The 7,084-nt window shown below is 40.3% G+C and overlaps 1 protein-coding gene across 3 annotated transcripts in view; it reads right to left on the reverse strand.

The window, feature by feature from the left end:
- The window catches only part of TMED8 (transmembrane p24 trafficking protein family member 8), a 48,238-nt gene that overhangs the window by 8,983 nt on the left and 32,171 nt on the right, over positions 1-7,084 (reverse strand). The window lies entirely within an intron of this gene.

A 7,084-nucleotide genomic window follows, 5' to 3' on the forward strand; every position in this document is an offset into this window, starting at 1 on the left:
GCCTATAGTCCTAGCTACTTGGGAGGCTGAAGCAAGAGAATCTCTTAAACCCAAGAGTTTGAGGCTGCTGTGAGCTGTGATGCCACAGTACTATACCAAGGGCAACGTAATGATACTCTGTCTCAAAAACAAACAAACAAACAAACAAAAAAACACATAGCTCACATCGCCTGAGATAGACTGCAGGTCTGGTTTTCATTGTTGTGATTGTGTCATTTATTTATTTTAGTTGACAGATAAAAATTGCATATATGGAGGGTGCCCCCAAATGTACACATTTTAAGAAAGGAAAAAACTATTAAAATTTTAATAATGCATACAAATAAAATTTGTGATCCAGTATTTGTACCTTGTATCTCTTGTAATTGCAGAAGTCAAATGTAACTTGAGTACTAGAATTTTAAGTTTTTTCCTTTCTTAAAATGTGTACATATTTTTGGTACACTGTATATATTTATGGTGTACAATGTACTATTTTCTTATATGCATACATTGTGAAATTGTATACACAAAGCAGTCCCCAAGATACAAACATCCAACTGACTTATGAATCACACTTACAAATGGATACTACTATAGCTAATAATAGGTAAATGTACCTGTTTCAACTTACATACAAATTTAACTTTAGAATGAGCCCACAGAACCTATCTAATTTGTAACCTGGAGACTGCCTGTAATTAATAACACCTTTATTTCCTGGTGGTGAAACATTTAAAATCTACGCTCTTAGCAATTTTCAATTACACGACACATTATTATTAACTATAGGCACCATGCTGTGCAAAGATCTCCAGAACTTTTTCCTCCTAACTGAATCCTTGTGCTATTTGACCAACATCTCACCATCTCATCTGCTACTCCTACTCACCACCATTCTACTCTCTGCTTCTGTGAGTTAACTTTATTCCTCACTCTGGGACCCATATCATTTGCTCCACACAGAATTTCTCTCTCTCTCTCTTTTGGAAACAGAGTCTCATTCTGTTGCCCTGGGTAGACTACCCTGGCATGATAGCTCACAACCTCAAACTCTTGGGTTTAAGCAATCCTCTTGCCTCAGCCTCTCAAGTAGCTGGGACTATAGGCACTTACCACAACATCCCGCTAGTTTTGTTTTCTATTTTTAGTAGAGATGGGGGTCTCGCTCTTGCTCAGGCTGGTCTTGAACTCCTGAGCTCAGATGATCCTCCCACCCACTGCACTCACAGAATTTCAACAAAAGAAGAGTTAGAATTCCAATTACGTTCTACAAAACCACTAAATAGAAGCAAAAGGAAGCAGCCTCTCCAAAGAAAGAGATAGATCACCCAAACAAAGAAAGTATAAACTATCAGCAGGGCACACCACTCTACAGTTACCCCAGGAGCAAAGTCTTTTAGCAGTTCCATTTCATACCCTATTCTAGTTCACTGGCAGACCTATTCACGTTTTCCCTTTTAAAGCACATTAATCAACTACCCCAATGACTTAAAACACAACTGTGTGAATAGCTGATTTTTAAAGAGGCAAGGGAATGATTTATGCTCTGTTCCATTTCCCCTAGCTTCAGAGAGACCAGAAAATGATTTAAATGCCAGGGTTGTAGCACAATATCCCCCTGGAAATCTGTTGCCCATAAAAGTTGACATGGACTTTTGATAAGCAGTTATCAAAGTATGATCCATGAACCCTTGGGGTTGTTAGGACGCTTGAGGGAGGTCTGTGAAGTCTAAACTTTTTCGTAATAATACTAAAATATTACATATTAATATAGTATCTCTCTCTTTTTGTTCTCATTTTCTCAAGAGTGTGCAATAGAATTTTCCAGAAACTATATGCCAAGTGATATCTCAACAGAATGAATTCAGAAGTAGAAGCATTGTCTTTTATTAAGCCAGACAGCCAAAAAGTTTACAATGTCTCTCTATCATACATTATTTGGTTTGAAAATTAGTTGTTTTTAATTAAACACATGTTATTTATACTAACATGGAATGAGTTTGTTATTGTTTTTAAATGAATAACTATATTCTAATTTTTCAGTTTTAATTTCTTTTCTTTTGGAGACAAGAGCCTCACTTTGTTGCCCTTGGTAGAGTGCTCTGTGGCCTCATAGCTCACAGCAACCTCAAACTCGTGGGCTCAAGCCATTCTCTTGCCTCAGCCTCCTGAGTAGCTAGGACTACGGGCACCCACCACAACTCCTGGCTATTTTTAGAGAAGAGGTCTTACTCTGGTTCAGGCTAGTTTTGAACCTGTGAGCTCAGGCAATCCATCTGCCTCGGCCTCCCAAGTGCCAGGATTACAGGTGTGAGCCACCACATCTGGCTAGTGTTTTAATTTCTATAGAGTAAATATTGACAGATGTAACCCACATAAACAAAAATTCTTTGGGATCTTCAGCAAATTTTAACAGGGTAAAGATTCGAGAATCCCTAATTAGGACACTGTTTCCTCAGAGAGGCTGATGTGGGAAATGGTACTATGAACCTCATGAAGGAAGCAGAAGGAGGCTTTATTTTAGACTATTCTTTTTTCTCTTTCCTTTTTTTATTTTTACCATAAACAAGAAAAATCACTCATAGTTTATAAATTACTTATTCAGATAAAACAGCCATCTTTTGGAATATCCAAATCATTCTAACCTGGCCCAGGTGCAGTGGTTCATGCCTGTAATCCTAGCACTCTGGGAGGTCAAGGTGGTGATGGGGAGCTCAGGAGTTTGAGACCAGCCTGAGCAAGAGTGAGACCTCGCCTCTACCAAAATAGAAAATATTAGCTGAGCACTGTGGCAGGCACCTGTAGTCCCAGCTACTTGAGAAACTGAGACATGAGGATCACTTGAGCCCAAGAGTATGAGGTTGTTGTGAGCTATGATGATGCCATGGCACTCAACCCCAGGTGGACACAGTGAGATTGTCTCAAAACAACAACAACAACAAAAACACAACTCCAACTTAGCTCAGAACAAACAAAAGGTGATTACTATGACAATTAGAGCTGTGGGGTACTGTTGATTTTTATAGTGTCAGTCAGGTAATCCAGTGTACACTGTAAATTGGCCTAGGCTGCGAACCTATGTTAATTCTCTTAAACCCAGTTCATTTTTGTTTATTGACACTGTTTATGATTTGTCTCCTCTACTAGAAGGTAAGTCTGGTAGTAGAGACTGGGTCTTACTCCCTCTGTATGCACGGTATCTGGAACCAAGCCTGTCCCATAGGACCTAAAAGCCCTTTGCATTCTGACCATGTCACTTTGAATACACTGCTTTGCTCATGTCACTCCAGCCACAATGGCCTCTAGAATCCTTCATAGTCCTCAAATACCCCAAGCACTCTCCAAATTAAGAGGTTTTGTGCTTGCTGTAGCCTCTGTCTGGGAACTACTTCTCTAGTTAGCTTATGGCTTCATTCCCTCAAGTTTCTGCTGAGAGGGCTCGGCGCCTATAGCTCAACCGGCTAAGGCGCCAGCCATGTACACCTAAGGTGGCGGGTTCGAATCCCCAGCCCGGACCCGCCAAACAACAATGACGGTTGCAACCAAAAAATGGCTGGGCGTTGTGGCGGGCGCCTGTGGTCCCAGCTACTTGGGAGGCGGAGGCAGGAGACTCGCTTGAGCCCAGGAGTTGGAGGTTGCTGTGAGCTGTAATAGCACGGCACTCTACCCAGGGGGACAGCTTGAGGCTCTGTCTCAAAAAAAAAAGTTTCTGCTAAGAGGTTTCCTAGATCTGTATATAAGGGTTCTTCCAAGACTTCATGGAAAACAAGTATTATGAAAAAAATATGCATGGATTTAAAATTTTTTTGGTCCTCAAATAAACGCATATTAATTTGTTATAATATATCTAACCGGGATCTAGTTTGTTTTTTTTTTTTTATTTTTTTGCAGTTTTTGGCCGGGGCTGGGTTTGAACCTACCACCTCCGATATATGGGGCTGGCGCCTACTCCTTGAGCCCCAGGTGCCACCAACCAGGATCTAGTTTGAGGCACTAGGAAGAATAAGACATCAGTTTGAAAACAGCCCCTATCAGAGCAACATGAATTCTGCTAAAATTGAAACAAGAATAAATGTTAAAGTTATGATGACATTTGAGTAGAATAAAAGTGAAATTATCAATGCTTTATGAAAACTTTATGGGGACAATCTCATAAGCCAATCAGCAGTTCACAAATGGACAATTCATTTTAAGCAGGGACAAGATTGGCTCGGTGCCCATCGTACAATGGTTATGGCGCCAGCCACATACACTGAGGCTTGTGGGTTCAAACCTGGCCCAGGCCAGCTAAAAAACAACGACAACTGCAACAAAAAATAGCCCACTGTGGTCCCAGCTACTTGGGAGACTGAGCAAGAGACTCACTTCAGCCCAAGAGTTTGAGGTTGCTGTGAGCTGTGACGTCATAGCACTCAACCAAGGGTGACATAGTGAGACTCTGTCTCAATATTCTATTTAAAAAAAAAAAGGGACAAGATGATATTGAAGATGATGCCTACAACAGCAGATCATTCACATCAATTTGCAAGGAAAAAATTAATCTTGTTCGTGTCCTAATTGAAGAGGACTGAAATGACAGTAAAAACAATAACCAACACCACATTCAGGTTCAGCTTACGCAATTATGACTGAAAAACCCCAGATCACCTGCAGACAAGAGCAGCGCTTTCAATGGAAATTTTTTTTTTTGAGACAGAATCTCAAGCTGTCACCATGAGTAGAGTACTGTCACGTCATAGCTCACAGCAATCTCCAATTCTTTGGCTCAAATGATCCTCTTGCCTCAGTTTTTCTATTTTTTTTTTTTGAGACAGAGTCTCACAATGTTGCCCTCAGTAGAGTGCCATAGCATCACAGCTCACAGCTTAAGCGATTCTCTTGCCTCAGCCTCCCAAGTAGCGGGGACTACAGGCACCCGCCACAATACCCAGCTATTTTTTGGTTGTAGCTGTCATTGTTGTTTAGCTGACGTGGGCAGGTTTGAACCCACCAACCTGGGTGTATGTGGCTGGCGCCCTACCCACTGAGCTACAGGTGTCGCCCAGTTTTTCTCCTTTTAGTACAGATGGAGTCTTGCTTTTGCTCAGACTGGTCTCAAATTCATGAGCTCAAGCAATCCACCGGCCTCAGTCACACAGAGTGCTAGCATTACAGGCATGAGCCACCACGCCCAGCCTCTTTCAATGGAAATTTTTAAAAGGTGGGATCCAGATCTGGAAACATTTCTTCCACGAATTGTAACAGGAAATGGGACTTGGCTTTACCAGTAGGATCCTGAAGACAAAACACAATTAATTCAATGGCTACCAAGAAGTGGGAGTGGTCCAGTCATAACGAAAGTGAACCAGTGAAGGGCAAAGGCCATCACAACAGTTTTAGGGGATGCTCATAGTATTTTGCTTGTTGACTTTCTGGGGGCCACAAAACAATAACATCTGTTTATTATAATAGTGTTTTGAGAAAATTATCCAAAGCTTTAATGGAAAAACACCCAGAAAAGTTTCACCAGAGAGTCCTTCTCCATCACAACAATGCTCTTGCTCATTCCTCTCACCAAACAAGTGCAATTTTGGGACAGTCTTGATGGAAAATTATTAGGCATCTACTTTATCCTCATTTGGCTCCTTCTGACTTCTTTCTCCTTTCTCTTTCTAATCTTAAGAAATCTATAAAAGGCATCTATTTTTCTTTAATTAATAATGTACAAAAAAAAAAAAGACTGCATTGACATGGTTAAATTCCTAGGACATTCAGTACTTTGGGGATAGACTAAACAGCTGGTATCATCACTTACAAAAGTGTCTTGAACTTTATAGACTTACATTAAGAAATAAAGTTTATATTTTTATCTTTTAATTCCACTTTTCCATGAACTTTTTGAAGTCCCTTCATATAAAATGGCTTTCCCCATCTGTGGCCCTGTTGTTCTTTACACCTTACCCAGCTTTATTGTTCTTCATTGCATTTATTACTGCCTGACATGACAGCAATCATATTTTGTTGATTTCAAGAGGAGCATTAGTTTTTATTTAACACAACTAAAAGATGAAATGTCTTAAAACATGATACGTCTTAAAATGACCATGGGCCTGGACTGACACTGAGTCCTTCTTCCATGGAGATTTGCATTTACTTCTGCTAGTACTCAGGAATGCTACCAACCTGAGATGACTGAAATTAAGTTCTATTTGAGGATTTTGTTTAGACTACACTGACAGAGTGCATTTGGACGGCATACTGACTTGTGGCTCATATTCTCAGGGTAGATATTTTCCCTCCCATTACACGGTGCCAACTTTGAGGTAGTTGAGTTTCCCTGCTGTCCTTTTCTGTGTGGAAGAATATTTTTTGTCTATCTTTTCATTCAAAGTGCAAGCTTTTCAGTGACCCAGCTCCATGTGGGGGTCTCCTAGTATACTCTCTGTCTTAAGCACTTTTTCTTTTCTTGGTGGTACACAGAATACCAGTACATATTAACAGTTGACGGCAACTTAAGAGTCTATGAACTAATATGTGTACTTGTTTTCTGTCTGCCTCTGTCCTCAGAGTGTAAGCTCCACAGTGACTTGTACTATTTTGTTCACTGTGATATCTTCAGTACCTAGATAAGTACCAGGTACATAGTAGGCTCTCAACAAATGTCTGTTGAATTAATAAACACCTCTCAAAAATACATGTATTTTTGAAACAAGGTCTCACTCTGTTGCCTGGGCTAGAGTATAGTAGCATCATCATAGCTTAATGTAACCTCAAATTCCCAGGCTCAATCAATCCTTCTGCCATAGCCTTCCAAGTAGCTGTGACTACAGGGATGTGCCACTAGCCTGGCTAACAAAAATATTTTTTTGAATGAGTAAGTTAATTTTTATTTGAGAACTTCTGGATAAGACTGTTGTTTCTAACAAGTGAGACTGAAAGAATGCAACTGAATCATTAGCCTAACCTTCCTATGTGTACTACCTAAAATTTATTCTCTTCTTTGCCTCTGTGCATGGGACTTTGAACAAATATGATTCTCCTTATTAAAAAAAAAATTTAAGGCTCGGCGCCTATAGCTCAACCGGCTAAGGCGCCAGCCATGTACACCTAAGGTGGCGGGTTC

The sequence above is a fragment of the Otolemur garnettii genome, unplaced genomic scaffold (assembly GCF_000181295.1).
Source record: "Otolemur garnettii isolate 467f Iridium unplaced genomic scaffold, OtoGar3 scaffold00020, whole genome shotgun sequence".
Taxonomy (NCBI): Eukaryota; Metazoa; Chordata; class Mammalia; order Primates; family Galagidae; genus Otolemur; species Otolemur garnettii.